Below are 16,508 nucleotides of genomic sequence, written 5' to 3' on the forward strand. Positions count from 1 at the left end.
ATCAGTTGCCCACGGTACCATCATAAAGCTGTGCATCCATCACCACAATAATTTTTTTTTTCAATTTTTAGAACATTTTCATTACTCCAGGAAAAAAAAAAGACAAAAAAGAAAACACAAATCCTCCCATACCCCTGACCACCCCCCTCCATTATTGACTCATAGTATTGGTATAGTACATTTGTTACTGTTGATGAAAGAATGTTAAAATACTATTAGTTGTAGTACATAGTTTGCAATAGGAATATTTTTCCCTATATACCCCTCTATTATTAACTTCTATTTATAGTGTCATACATTTGTTCTAGCTCATAAAAGAGATTTCTGATATTTGTACAGTTAATCACAGACATTGTCCACCACAAGATTCACTGTTTTATACATTCCCATATTTTAACCTCCAACTTTCCTTCTGGTGACATATGTGACTTGAAACTTCCCCTTTCCACCACATTCATACACCATTCAGTACTGTTAGTTATTCTCACAATAATGTGCTACCATCACCTCTTTCCATTTCCAAACACTTAAGTTCAACCTAGTTAAACATTCTGCTCCTAATAAGCAACTGCTCCCCATTCTTTAGCCTCGTTCTGTATCCTGGTAACTTATATTTCATGTCTATGAGTTTACATATTATAATTAGTTCATATCAGTGAGACCCTGCAATATTTGTCCTTATATGTCTGACTTATTTCACTCAATATAGTGCCCTCAAGGTTTCTTCATCAAGCCATTTTTTAAATGGTTTTGTTCACCCACCATACATTCCATCCTAAGTAAACAATCGATGGTTCCCTGTATAATAACATATTTATGCAGTCACCCCCATAACCACTATCTATATAAGGACATCACCATTTCTTCCACAAAGAAGGAGGAAGAGTCAAAGAAGGTAGAGAGACAAAAGAAAAAGAAAAAGTAAGAAAAAATGACAGCTAAAAAGCAATAAAAAGAAAGATAGAATTAAACTAAAGTAGAATAAAAGAGTGAGACAACATCACCAATACCACAAGTCCCATACCCCTCTCTTATGTCCCTCTCTTATAGGCATTTAGCTTTGGTATATTGCCTTTGTTGCATTACAGGAAGCATAATACAATGTTTCTGTTAACTATAGTTTCTAGTTTGCATTGATTGTTTTTTTTCCCCAATCCACCCCATTTTTAACACCTTGCAAGGCTGACATTCATTTGTTCTCCCTCAGGTAAAAACAGATTTGTACCTTTTATCAGAATTGTTGAGCACTCTAGGTTTCAGTGAGTTATACAGTCCCACTCTTTATCTTAACTGTTTTCTTCTAGTGTCTCACATGCTCCTAACCTTCCTCTCTCAACCATACTCACAGTCATCTTTGTTCAGTATAATTACATTGCTATGCTACCAACACCCAAAATTGTGTTCCAAACCTCTCACTCCTGTCTTTTCCTATCTGTCTGTAGTGCTCCCTTTAGTATTTCCTGTAGAGCAGGTATCTTGTTCACAAACTCTCCCATTGTCTGTTTGTCAGAGAATGTTTTAAACTCTCCCTCATATTTGAAGGGCAGTTTTGCCAGATATAGGATTCTTGGTTGGCGGTTTTTCTCTTTCAATATCTTAAATATGTCACACCACTTCTTTCTTGCCTCCATGGTTTCTAATGAGAAGTCTGCACATAGTCTTATAAAACTTCCTTTGTATGTGATGGATCGCTTGTCTCTTGCTGCTTTCAGGATTCTTTCTTTGTCTTTGACATTTGATAATCTGATTATTAAGTGTCTTGGAGTACTTCTGTTCAGATCTATTCTGTTTGAGGCATGCTGCACTTCTTGGATCTGTAATTTTACATCTTTCATAAGAGATGGGAAATTTTCATTGTTTATTTCCTCTATTATTGCTTCTGCCCCTTTTCCCTTCTTTCCTTCTTCTGGGACACCCATGACACATACATTCATGCATTTCATGTTGTCATTCAGTTCCCTGAGAACGTTGCTCATATTTTTCCATTCTTTTCTCTATCTGTTCTTTTGTGTGTAGGATTTCAGGTGTCTTGTTCTCCAGTTCCTGACTGTTTTCTTCTGCCTCTTGGGATCTGCTGTTTTATGTCTCCATTGTGTTTTTCATCTCTTGTGTTGTGCCTTTAATTTCCATAGATTCTGCCAGTTGGTTTTCCAAACTTTCTATTTCTATCTTATATTCGCCTAGAGTTTTCTTTATATCCTTCGTCTCTTTTGTCATATCTTCCCTGAACTCGTTGATTAGGTGTTTGAGTTGATTTAGTATATTTCTTTGAAAATCTTTAATTGATTGTTTCATAAAAGTGTAACAATATCTCAACTGTATCTTAATTGAGGTGTAAGTTTGTTCCTTTGGGCCATATCTTCATTTATCCTATTGTAATTTGTAGTTTTCTGTTGTCTAGGCATCTAGTTTCCTTGGTTACCCCAGTCAGATTTTCCCAGACCAGAACAGGTTCAGGTCCTAGAATGGGGTTATATTCAGTTTCGAGTTTCCCTGAGGGTGTGTCTTAGAAGAATTGCAGACTTTCTTGTGAGGCTTCAGTGACTGTGCTTTTCCTAACCTGCCCAGCAGGTAGCGCCTGTGAGCCTGTCACTCCCGACTGGTGTAAGGAGGTGTGGCCCCTTTAGTTTCTGTTTTGGCTGTTTTCCCCCAGACTCTGGAGTCTGAGTTCTGAAGGGAAGGCTGGCACTAGAGCTGGGCCCCACCTCCTTCCTCTTAGGGAAGATACACCCCCTAGGGAATTATCTTCTGCATTTGTATTGCTCCTTTGTCTCTCTGACACTGCTATCTCCACCCCTGTCTGGGTCAGAGGGCTGCAAACTGAAAATTTGCAAGGCTTTCTCTACTGAGCCACTCAGGTTGAAAGAGAGAAAAAGGAGAAGAAAGGGGGCTTCACCAGTTTCGCCTGTAGGTCAGAGACAGCACCTGGTCTTCTGGTCTCCCCTTCCCAGGGTATAGGCATTTTCTGGCTCTTTAAGGCCAGTCTCTAAAAGCCTCTGTCTGCTTGTTAGGGGGTTGTCTATGTTTGTAACTTGTATTCAGCAGTCCATATTTGTTAATTAAAACCCCAGTTGCAGCTGGGCTGCACTATATTTGCTTGCTCTGGGACTGCTGCTTTCTCCTACAGCAAGGTCTTGTAGTTCAGCCTGCTGTGGGGGAAGGGGGCTTCTGGCACAGTTCTGCAGTTTTTACTCACAGCTTTTATGTTGCTATCTCAGCCATTCCACCCAATCCAGGTTGGTGTACAATGTGTGGACAGTCATGGTTGTCCCCCAGCAGTTGTTCCAGATTATTTACTAGTTGTTCCTGGTTGTTTTTTAGTTGCTCCAGGAGACTAACTAAATTCTATCCTCTCTATGCCATTATCTTGCCCCTCCCTCTCTTTCTTCTTTTGTAATGTAAGCATGTAGAGCTATAAATTTCCCTCTCAGCACTGCCTTTGCTGCATCCTATAGGTTTTGGTATGTTGTGTTTTCATTTCCAGTTTACTCAATATATTCCATAATGTCCCTTGTGATTTCTTCTTTGGCCCATTAGTAGTTCAGAAGTATGTTGTTTAATTTCTGCATATTTGTGAATTTCCTCTTTCCTCCTCTATTATTGATTTCTGGCTTCATCCCATTGTGGTCGGAGAATATACATTGTATGATTTCAATATTTTTGAATGTTATGAGACTTACTTTGTGACCTCTAACATATTGTAGGGGTTTGGAGCTGCACATACCCCACAGAAACACGTTCTTAAACTTAATCCAGTCCATTGTGAGTAGGACTTTTGATGAAGTTATTTCAGTTAAGGTGTGACCCAACTCAGTCAGGATGGGTCTTTATTCCATTACTGGAGTCCTTTATAAGCACAATGAAATTCAGACAGATAGGAGAGAAAGCCATGGGAAGCAAGAATGTGAAATTCAGTGGAAACTGTAAGAGGTGGGAGAGGCCAGGAGAGGCTCCTATGTGCATTGCCATGTAACAGGAGCCAAGGACCAAGGATTGCTGGCAGCCAGCCCCCGAATGCCAGTCTTTGGGAAGAAAGCATTGCCTTGATTATGCCTTGATTTGGACTTTCTCCTAGCCTCAAAACCATAAGCTACTAAATTCCCATTGTTTAAGCCAACTCATTGCTTGTGCAGCTAAAGGAAACTAAAACATGTATGGTCTACTCTGGAGAATTACCCATGTTCATTATAGAAGAATATGTATTCTGCTGTTAGGTGAAGTGTTCTGTATATGCCTTTAGGTCTAGTTGGTTTATAATATCATTTAAGACTCATATTTCCTTATTAATATTCTGTCTTGATGTTCTATCCATTATTGAAGGTGGTGTATTAAAATCTCCTATTAATGTAGAACCATCTCTTTCTCCCTTCAAATCTGTCATTATTTGCCTCATATATTTTGAGGCTCCGCTAAGTGCATATATATTTATAATTGTTATGTCTTCTTGTTGAATTGACCCTTTTATCAGTATTTAATGACCTTCTTTGTCCCTTGTAACAGTTTTTTATTTAAAGTCTATTTTATCTGATATTAGTATATCTACCCCTGCTCTCTTTTGGTTACTACTTGCGTGCTATATTTTTTTTACATCCTTTCACTTTCAGCCGGCTTATGTCTTTGAATTTAAGGTAGATCTCTTGTAAACAGCATAGTGTGTTTTTTATCCTGCCAGTCTCTGCCTTTTGACTGGAGAGTTTAATCTATTTATATTTAAGGTAACTACTGATAATGTAGGACTTTCTTCTGCAGTTCTGGTATTTTGTCTTTGCAAGTCTTATACCTTTTTTGACCCTTAGTTCTTCTGTTAATGTTTACTTTCATAATTATTTGATTTTTTTGTTTTGTACCATATTGAGTCCCTTCTCATTACTTTCTGGATTTTTTTTTCATATATTTTCTTTGTGGTCACCATGGAGATAAAATTTAACATCCTAAATATACAACAGTCATATTTGGTTTGATACCAACTTAACTTTAATAGCATACACATACACCGTTCTTGTACCCCCTGTCCCCACACCTTTCTTTGTACATGATACAAATTATATCTTTTTACAGTATGTCCAAAACCATAGATTAATCATTAATTTTTATCAATTCGCATTTTAGCAACTGGAAGAGATAAGAAATAGTGTAATATACAAAAAAATACAGTACAATAGTACTGGCATTTATAATTACCCAAATGATTACCTTTACCAGAGGTCTTTCCTTATGCTGATTTGATCTGATCCACTGTCTAGAGTCCTTTTCTTTCAGTCTGAAGAGCTCCCTTTAGCATTGCTTATGGGGCAAGCCTGGTAGTGATGCACTCCTTCAGCTTTTGTTTATCTGAGAATGTCTTCATCTCTCCCTCATTTTTGAAAGAAATTTTGCTAGATATAAAATTCTTGGTTGGCAGTCGTTTTCTCTCAGCATTTTAAGTATTTTAACCCAGTGCCTCCTTGCCTCCATGATTCTCTAATGAGAAATCAGCACTTAATCTAATTGGGACTCCCTTGTGCATAACATGTTGCCTTTCTGTTGCCGCTTTCAGAACTCTCGTCCTTTGCATTCAACAATTTGTTCACCATGTGTCTGGACATATTTCTCTTCAAGTTTGTCCTTTCTGGTGTTTGATGGGCTTCCTGAACGTGTGTATTCACAACTTTTGCCAAGTTTGGGAAGTTTTCTGTCATTATTTCTTTGAATATTTCTTCTTCTTTCTCTCCTTCTTCTGGAATTCCTATAATGTGTATATTGGTGCACTTGATGTTGTCCTACAGGTTTCTTAGGCTATTTTTGCTTTTTCTAATTCTGTTTTCTTTTCTTTATGGTCCTCAGGCAGACTCATTTCAATTGTCTTGTCTTCAAGTTCACTGATTCTTTCTTCGGCCATCACCATTCTGCTATTGAAACCCTCTTGGGATTTTTTCGTTTTTGTTATTATGGTCTTCAACTCCTGTAGTTCTGTTTGGTTCCTTTTTAAAATTTCTATATATTTTGAGATTCCCAGATTGTTCATCCATTGTTTTTGTGATATCCTTAAGTTCTTTCTCTGTATTTTCTTTCATCTCCTTGGGCATATTCAAGATCATTTTTTAGAATTCTTTGTCCAGTATGTCCACAGGCTGACCTTCTTTGTTGATGCTTTCTGGATTTTTATCTTGTAAATTTGAATGGGCTATCATTTCCTAAGGCCAGCACAGAATGGGAGAGAATATTTGTAACACTTCAAACCTCAAAGCACTCAAATGTAGACTATATAAAGGGTCCTCAAATTAATATGACACAGGAAATAAGAAAATTGGCAAGAAATACCAACACTTCTCAAAAAATACCCAGTCAGCCAAAAACATATGAAAAAGTCTTCAAGGAAAATGCAGTTTTAAAACATAATGAGACACTATTGCACACCCACGAGAATGGCTAAATTTAAAAGGCTAACAATACCAAGTGTTGATGAGGATGTGGAACAGTGGGAATTCTCATATACTACAAGTAGGAATGTAAATTGATACCATTTTGGAAAACTGTTCAGCAATGTCTACCAAAGTTGAAGATACTCTAACCCTAAGACCTACTACTTCCAGTAGAAGGAATATAGCCAACAGAAATGCACAAATTAGTGCACCAAGAGACAAGTGCAAGATAGTTCATAGTAGAATTAATATTAAAAGCTCAAAATTGGAAAACTACTGAAGACCATCAACAGTAGAATGTATAAATAAATAGTATTGTATCTGTACAGTAGAATACTATACAGCAATGAAGAATGAATAACCAGCTGCATGCAACAACTTAGATGAATCTCACCAATATAATAATGCCCAAAGATCCTCCCCACAACCTCCCAAGAGGAACCAAGTGCCACCACCTCTGCCTAATATCTATGCAACTGCCATCCACCCAAGCTCACTCCTAGCTTCCAAGTCTCACCCAGGTGGCTCAGCCTGAGGAAAGCCAGGTTTTGTGTAGAATATCAGCTGCAGGGGAGTCTAGCAAATGATGTTTACCTTTCCAGCCTCTAGTGTCAGGAGAGCATGCTACTTGGGGTGAGAGTATGCTACATGAGCCAAAGTATGACATCTGTCATTTTTCCTCATACTGTTCTTTGAATCTTAAATGATCTAACAAAGCATGAAAAATGTAAGTTCCCTTGCAGGCAGGGATATATATCTGCTTTCTACACTTCTGTATCACCACACCTATAAGAGTACCCACCTCAAGAAATACTTTTTTGAAAAATGCTAGCATTCAGCACAGCTTCTGGAACATGGTAAGCACTCAAAAATAATAGCTAGCATTATCTCACATGATAGGAAGTCCCAGAGAGAGTTAATACAAAAGCTTAACATTGTCTTCAAGGACCCAGGTTCTGCCCATCTGTAATTTTCACACCGTCTGGCTGGCTCCCCTCCTGGTCCTCAGGGGTCTGCCACAAGCTCCTGGTGTTGCATCAGGACATGACCTTATCCAGAGTTCTCTTTGAGATTGGGGCTCCTGTCCTGCCCAGGCTTGCTTCCCACACCCATTCCTAAACCATCATTGGCAAGGAGAAGGATCCACTGTCATGACAAACTAGTCAGGAGTGGAGCTGGGGTGGCTCAGCTAGTGGAGGAGAGTGAATGCCAGAATATAAATCAGGGCTGTTGTGAGAGGGGGGAAGCAGGAGGTGGCCTGGGCAGGTAACCAGCAGTGTCAGCCATGGTCAGGGTGGCAGGGAAGGCCAGAGCCAGGTCTTTAGTGAGAACCACCCTCCAGAGCACTCCTGAGCCTCAGCTCAAGGCTCCTACAGTTGAACGAGGCTGTTCAGGAGCCAAGGGACAGTTTCCAGGACAGGGGCCTGGGGCGGTCCGCCTGAGGAGGCCAGAGGCACAACGCCCACCACCGCTGCCCTGCCCTGCCCAGCCCTGCCTCGTTCGGGGTCCCCACACAAGCTGTGCAGATGAGGGATGGAATCTCAGCTCCCAGAGCCTGCTTAATAGGAAACAGGATTTGGTGGGGAACAAATAATTTATGGCACAGGAACCCTCAAACTGGAAACATCTGTCGTCTCCACAGCACAACCTCCCCAGCCCACACCCAGCCTGGCTCCAGCCCACTCAGGGCCCACTTGCCCAGCCTGGGGACTCAAGAACCCTTTGGGGGATTCCACAGGGGAGCCCCCAGCTTCGGAGGGGTCTCTGGGCTCCCTGCTCTGGACCCCACAGCCTCACGGCTCCCAGCTTCCATCATGCTGGGATTTAGGGGTGGTGGTCCCCGCAGGGGTCCAGGGTTGTGTAGGAGGAGGCCCCGGGAGGGGATCTGCTTCAGTCCCTCAGGATCCCGCCTTACTTGCCCCGCTGCCTCTGCTCCCACTCTCTGCCTGGAGCACCCTTCCCTCCTTATGTCCCTGGCCAGTTCCTGTTCCTCTCTGAGGATCGTGTCTTGCCAGGCAGTACAGTCCCACGCTGGTTAGACCTCCATCCCCGTCAGGGCCCTCCCTCCTGGACAGCCCCTAGGGCAGCACCAGGCCATGTTCTTCCTTACACTGGAGCAGGCGTGGCCGTGCTGGCATCTGTGAGGTGCCCAGAAAACATCTGGTGCCCAGGGGATCAAGTGGGCCTGGGGTGGTGGGGTGATGGGGTCCATGGTGCCAAAGGGCAGGAAGCTGATTACCCCCCACCCCCCCCAGTGCATGTGGCTGCCACTAGTGCTGGGGCAGGGTAGGGGGTCCTCCTGGCTCCAGAGCTGCAGTGGGTATCCGCACCGCCGGGCACAGCTCAGGCCTCTCAGCCTCAGCTCCCCAGTCTGCAAACAGGGCTGCTGCTCCCAGGAAGGACATGAGGTGCAGGGCCACGGGGGCTCAGCCGCAGGTGAGGGGCCAGTGGTAGCAGCTGCTGCCAGGAGGCTGCCAGGAATGCTGGCTCTGACCTGGGCTCACTGGGTAACCACCTCAGAGAGGGAGTTTCCCTGATGCATGGTGATGTGTTGAAGAGATAAGGGGGTTGGGGGGGGGCACCTGAGCCCCTAAAATCTCTGCCCACAATCTGGCATGGTGGGGCCTTGTGAAGGGGGCAGGAGGGAAAGAAGGAGCGCTACACATGGCCGGGGCAGAGCTCGTGCCCACGCTGCCCCTGAGGAGGACTCAGCCCTTTGACCCAGTTTAAATGCAGCTACCTCCAGGAAGGCCTCCTACTTTCTGTTGGGAAAGGTGTTTCTCTACCCAGGCTAGCCAGCCGTCAGTGCTCCAGGCATGGGGTAGGGGTGGTGGGGTGGGGGAACAGGGGACGCCCTTGGAAGGAGGGCCCTAAGTAGGGGGATCTATCCCACCACGTGACCTGACCACAAAGACTTCCCACAACCCCACTAACCCTCACCCCAGTGCAAGCCCCTTCCCGAGACAGGCACTGGCAGAGCAAGGCTGACACCTCCAAACAGCCCCATGCCCCAGAGAGCAGGAGCCCCTGACCAGCTTCACCTTCAGCCCAGGGACCAGGAAAGCAGAGGTTGGCTGAAGCGTGCACTCCAAGTGCACACATCATCAAAGCAGGGCTGTTTCCCATGTCCTTCGGGCAATTTTAGAACAAGTTTGTAAAACTGGAATTTTAATGGATGACATATTTGAGTGTGTGTGTGTGTGTGTGTGTGTGTCTGGACACCTTTGGTGGCTATTTCTACTACAGCCTCTGGAGAGGTGGCTGGGATTCTTTTTTTTTTTAATTGCAGAAGTTGTAGGTTTACAGAAATAATATGCAAAAAATACAGAGCTCCCATATACCCCTTCACACACCCAGTCTTCCCTATTTTTAACACTTCAAGTTAGTGTGGTATCTTTGTTACAAATGATGAAACATTATTTTAATTATACGATTAACTATAGTCCATAGTTTACATTAGGATTCACTGTGTTGTACAGTCCTATGGATTTTCTTTTTTTTAATTTTTATTCGAATAACATGTATGCAACCTAAAATTTCTTTTTTCAACCACATTCAAATATGTACTTCAGTGGTGTAAACTACATTCACAATGTCACACTACCATTACCACCATCCATTACCAAAACTTTTCCGTCACCCCCAAACAGAAACTCTGCACCAATCAGGCATTAACTCCCCATTCCCTACCCCCACCCCAGCCCCTGGAAACCTGGATTCTAGTTTATGACCCCATGAATTTTGTTTATTCTAATTATTTCATATCAGTGAGATTATACATTTGTCTTTTTGTGTCTTGCTTATTTCACTCAACATGATGTCTTCAAGGTTCATCCATATATTAGAACTTTATTCCTTTTTATGGCTAATATTCCACTGTATGTTCATACCACATTTTTTTAATCCATTCATCGGTTGATGGACACTTGGACTGCTTCCATCTTTTGGCAATTGTGAATAATGCCACTGGGAAGGTCAGTGTGAAAATATCTATCTGTTCTAGTCCTGCTTTCAGTTCTTTGGGGTGTATCCTAGAAGTGGGATTCAGGGTCATATGGCAATTCTAACTTAACTTTCTGAGGAACCACTAAAACTGTTTTCCACAGCTGCTGCACCATTTTCATTCCCATCAGCGATGAATGAGTGTTCCTGTTTCTCCACATCCTCTCCAATGCTAATTTTCCTTTGTTTTAATAGTAGCCATTCTAGTAGGTGTGAAATGGTATCTCATTGTGGCTTTAGTTTGCGTTTCCATAATGGCATCTTTTCCTGTGCTTTTTGGCCATTTGTGTATCTTCTTTGAAGAAATGTCTATTAAATGTTTTGCCCATTTTTAACCGGGTTGTCTTTTTGTTGTTGATTTGTAGGGTTCCTTTATATATTCTGGATGAATATGTAGCTTTAAAGTATTTTCTCCCATTCTTTAGGTTCATGATGAAGTCTTCTGATGCACATTACCTTTATTTTTATGAAGTCCCATTTATCTATTTTTTTTCTTTTGTTGCTCTTGCTTTTGATGTAAATTCCAAGAAACCAATGCCTAACACAAAGATCTTGAAGGTACTTCCCTGTGTTTTTTTCTAGGAGTTTTATAGTTTGGGTTCTTATATTTAGGTCTTTGATCCACTTTGAGTTAATTCTTGTATATGGTGTGAGGTAGGGGTCCACCTTCATTCTTTTGCATGTGGACATCCAGTTTTCCCAGCACCATTTGTTGGACTGTTCTTTCCCAGTTGAGTGGACTTGGCAGGCAGCTGTGCAGGGAAGCCTGGCACGTCACATTCCAGCCTAGCCAGCGGCACCACTGTGAGCCCCATAGCAGTGGTGGTCTGCACGGGACCATAAGACTGATGTTAAAGATGTGGTTTTCACCGGACTTCATCAACACTCATACAGTTTCCCTTCTTTGTGGGCCTCTATTTTATATCACAAGGCAACAAGCTTCAGAATTCTGGATTGTACAGTGTAAGCTATTGAAAGTGCCTGACAGAAACCTACTGAAGGACATACTCATTGGGTGGAAGAAAATCTGTATGTTAAAAACTTTATGACATATATTGAAGAAGGTGAAAAAGAGCCTGAAGTTAAGAAATTAAGAAGAAATGTGAAATTGTTAGAAAAGCTTGTTATGCAAGAGACATTGTCATGTTTAGTGGCCAACCTGTACCCAGGAAATGAGAGATACTCTCTGATGGTCTGGAGGAAAATGGATCAGATTCTGAGGCTGTTTGACTGCCTTATGAAAAAGGGGAATTGCTTGAATCCGTGGATGCAGAAGAACTACCTCCTATTTCAGTTGCTCTCCTAGAATAATTTCAGGCTAATAATTTTCATTGTGGATGTGTCATATCAGAAATACATGACTAGAGGCAGTCTAGTAATATAAAATCTCCTGGTTACCAAACTAAAGATATTCTCTTACATCCAACAATGCAGACTTTAATCTGTGATGCACATTCGATAACAAATGATGACCATAAATGGACCCAGGAAGAAAAACTTTTGCTTGAGAGCTGACTCATCTTAGCTACAGCTAAACCACTATCTTGGTCCTTCTATAAACATGAACTGTGCTGCAAACAGCCTGCTCCAGAGAAAGATAAACATACACCTGATGAAACAGTGTTTCAAGAAATATTCTAGGTCCTCTCTGAATTGACCACGGGATCTATCTCATTGTCTACTTCCACTTCAGCGAAGTTTACTTGATTTCTTACAAAAAAGAAAGAAAAGCAGGTCAACATTATGACCTCAAAATGTCTGAAGCAGGAACCTGCATAGATATGTGGAAATGGTGTCCCTGTGATTTGGCCCTACCTTCTGAAATGAATGTAGAGAAATATTCTAAAGTGGAAAAGTCTGTCAAATCAGATGACTCAAAACCACCAGGCTAGCCAGCCCAGGATGTAGAAGTTGATTATGTATTTGAATGTGAAGCTGACCGCTACACAGTCACCTGGTGATCCTCTTTCCAGGGTAGACCCCAGCCACGCAGAGAAGGTGAAGGTGATAGCCAGGTGACCAGGTGTCTGTGTCCCACTTCTCCACAGACCATGGATCAAAGACTGATGCTGAAAGGGGTGTCAATCAATGCTAGGAATTAGTACAGAACGAGGCCAAATATGCAGTCAAGATGTCGCACAGCTCCAGGGACTCGGCCAGTCTGGGTTGACTTCCTCCAGAGAGAGAAACAGAGCAGCCTGAGAATGTGTCGCTTCAGTCTTCAGTATTGGGGAAGGGAGTGAAACGTCAACTGCTACCCATCAAACTTCCCTCAAGTTCAGGAAATAGTTCTTCAGGTAACTGTTTTACTCCACAACAGTCAAGCAGCTTTCTTAAATCTCCAACTCCTCCTCCTCCTTCCAGGCCACCCAGTCTTTCCCAGAAGTCATCTGTGGACCTCAGTCAATTTCAGTCTGCTTTCTCCAGCTGCCCTGTCACCTGCCAGGTCATCACAAAGAACCACGGCCGCCCAGGTCTTGGCAAACTCTGCTGGACTTGACTTCATCAGTGAGGTGGGCTCTGTTTGTAGAGCCCAGGCTTTGATGAGTGGTTCAAACCCCATCTTGGGCCAGAACTACTGCAGGAATATATCCGAGTGGATCCTTCCCTCCAGAGGTCTGCTACCAAGTGAGTGCCAGGGGCAGCGGGGGACCTTCTAAACAGGTGTTCCATTTGGTTTCAAAATCACTTTCAAGTGTCAGACCCATAGAGCTACTCCAGCTTCTGGGTTTTCACTCATTTTTCTTTTTTTACAGGTGAAACTTGGCTTCTTGTTGTTTGTTTGTTGTTTGTTTTTTAAATGCAATTTTATAAAATATATTTACATACCATATAATCCATCCGAAGTATACAATCAGTAGCTCACAGTATCATCATATAGTTGTGCATTCTCATTACTCCAAAATAAAGAAAAAAATAAAAATTAAAAAGAACCCCCAAAACATCCCATACCCCTTATTCCCCACTATTATTTATATGTTTTTTGTCTTTATTTTCTTACTCATCTGCCCATACACTGGATAAAGGGAGGGTTCACTTTTTTTTTTTTTTTGCAAATTATTACACATTTTATTTTTTGAAAACATTCCACAACTTTAAGCACAAGTAAAAATAGTAAAAATTGTACCAAATAATTGCTACAGTTTATTAAGTGCTGGTACCATGCATTAAACAATTTACATAATACGTCATATTTAATTCTTACCCCTTACCCAAGGAAGCAGATAAGGTGTTAGCAAATTATGTCCTGTGGACCAAATCTAGTCTGCCACCTAATTTTATACAGTCTACAAGCTAAGAATAGCTTTTACTTTTTTTTTATTTAAACAATAACCTTTATTAAACTGCAGTAATTGTTACAAAAGCATTCTCTTATCCACCTTTCAATTTAACATAACATTTGGGATATAACTTTACAGTGTTATTTTGCCTGATCACTAAAATATATTTGAGCTGAACTAACCCTCTCAAAATAGTTTTTATGATGATTATGCACTATTTTCCCAAATAAAGAAAAATACGAATTATAATGCAGGAATAAAGTGTATAAAATGTAATTTTAAGGAAATAATTTGAGGACTCATTCAAATAAAACTTGGGGCATTTCATTTAAAAATAATTGTACTTCATAAAAGAGGTATGGTGTTCTTTTATTAATGGGATTGATTTCTGTGAGTTAAGTCGTGTTAGGGTTCACTCGTTTTAACACTCTGCAGCAGCAGCAGCTCTCTCAGTTTACTCCACAGCGATCACCTCAGCAAACCACCACTTCTAGACAACAGCCAGGGAACAGGGTTCCCATTGAGGTCCAGCCAGCCCACAACACGCCTTTTCTGCTCACCGGCCGCTGTCATTAACCTTACAGGAGTAGGAAGTTTTATGCAGTCCCAGGCACCTGGGTTGTCTCAGCTTGGCTCTGCCCAAAACACACCCGAGCAAAGCCTTCCTCAGCAGACTCCAGCCCTCCTCTGCCTTCCCCAGCAGCAACAGGTACAACAGTTGTGATTCTTGTGGCATCAAATGACCATGGCAACAGCAGCACAAATAGCTCAACTACATTGTCGTCGGCATCCAGCCAGCCAGTCAAAAAGTAAAATGAAAAGAGGCACACCAGCCACCCCAAAATTCTGACTTTTGCATTATTTATATATTTTCCTCTTTTTAAAAACCACTAGAGAATTGAATCAAAGGTATTTTGAGTTTTTAATGTTTTTTTTAAAATATTTCTGTATTTTACATTGCTAGATGTACAAACTTTATACAGAAGCACAGCCTTATGATTTTAAATAAAACAGGGAAATGATTGAATGAAAAAAACATTAATTCACCATAGATGTGAGGGTTGATTTCTGAACTCTCAATTCAATTCCATTGGTCTATATGTCTGTCCTTGTGCCCATGCCATGCTGTTTTGATTACTGTGGTTTGTAATGAGTTTTCACATTCCCAAGTGTGAATCCTTCAATTTCATTTTTTTTTTTTCAGATAGCTTTGGCTATTCAGGGCCCCTTACCGTTCCATATGAATTTGGTGATTGGCTTTTACATTTGTGCAAAGAAGGTTGTTGGAATTTTTATTAGGACCGCATTGAATCTGTAGATCACTATCAGTAGAATTGACATCTTAATATTTAGTCTTCCAATTCTAGAACACAAATGTCCTTCCCTTTGTTTATGTCTTCTTTGATTTCTTCTAGCAACATTTTATAGTTTTCTATGTATAGGGCCTTTACATCCTTGTTTAAATTTATTCCTAAGTATTTGATTCTTTTAGTTGCTATTGTAAATGGAATTTTTTTCTTGATTTCCTCTTCAGATTGTTCACCACTGGTGTATAGAAACACTGCTGATTTTTGCACATTGATCTTGTACCCTGTCACTTTGCTGAATTCGTTTATTAGCTTTACTAGCTTTGTTGTGGATTTTTCAGGATTTTCTGTGTTTAGGATCATGTCATTTGCAAATAGGGAAACTTGTACTTCTTTTCCATTTGGACGCCTTTGACTGTGGGTCATCATGATGGCTGTCACTCGGTAAAGCCCTCAGTGTCCTTCCCCCTGGCCTCAGGCCCTGTCCACACCATTTCCCTTACGAGAACTTCTCACCACTGCTTCGCAGACACAGCTTAGTGCCTGGAGAACATGGTGCTTGGATGGTACCTGCAGAGAGAACAGATGAATGGGACGGGGTGGGAGGGCCCGGTTCCCAGCCATGGAAAGTCCTAGAGGAAAGGCAGGCTCAGAGCGAAGAGGCTGGGAGTTGCCAAAAGGACACGGCCATAGACACATTCGGGAATATGGTGTGCACTGGACACTTGCATTTTTGGGTCCTGTGTGCCAGGAGATAAGTATAAAACTAAGGCAGAGCTCCTGGAGAATACCCAGTTCAAGAGGCCAACTACAGAGGAGCCCCATGAGGGAAACTGAGGCATAGGCAGTGAGGCAGAGGGCAGAACCAGGAGGGAGGGCAGTTTTGGTGAAGCCAAGGGACAGAGCATTTTCAACAAGGCCCACATGGGGGCCAAAGGTGAAGAACGGTCAGGCAGAAATGAGCCCATTGGATTTGGCCCCCCAGAAATATGGTTATCCTTGGCAGGAGCAGTTTCTGTAAAGGGATGTGGTGGAGGGAAGTGGCAGCTGTTCCATTTATCTATTACTGCCTAACTAACCCCAAAACTTAGTGGCTTAAAATAACCATTTTACTATGCTCGTGGATTCTTGGACAAGGCATAGAGGGGAAGGGATGGCTTATCTTTGCTCCATGATGTCTGGGGCCTCAGCTGGCAAAACTCGAAACCTGGGGGTGGCTCAACAGCAAGGGGCCAGAGTGCTCTGGAGGTGTCTGCGCTCACAGGCCTGGTGGCTGATGCTGGCTGTCAGCCGGGACCTCAGCTGAGCTGTCACTCAGACAGCCTGGGCCTCCTCACAGCAGGGCGGCTGCGGGTCGTTGCCCTTTTCACACGGCTGCTCAGGGCTCTGCCAGCAACAGTCCCAGTAGACAAAGCAGAGCTGTATTGCCTTCTCAGGCCTCACCTCGGGAATCATGCAGCATCCCTTCTGCCTCATTCTGCTGGTCACGAGCCCTCCTGGATTCAAGAAGAAAGAAT

The 16,508-nt window shown here is 42.2% G+C and overlaps 1 pseudogene; it reads left to right on the forward strand.

Moving 5' to 3' along the window:
* The first annotated feature begins 9,217 nt into the window (after window positions 1-9,217).
* On the forward strand, window positions 9,218-13,245 carry LOC119511262 (annotated as a pseudogene).
* The last annotated feature ends 3,263 nt before the right edge of the window (window positions 13,246-16,508 follow it).

Source organism: Choloepus didactylus, chromosome 16, assembly GCF_015220235.1.
Source record: "Choloepus didactylus isolate mChoDid1 chromosome 16, mChoDid1.pri, whole genome shotgun sequence".
Taxonomy (NCBI): Eukaryota; Metazoa; Chordata; class Mammalia; order Pilosa; family Megalonychidae; genus Choloepus; species Choloepus didactylus.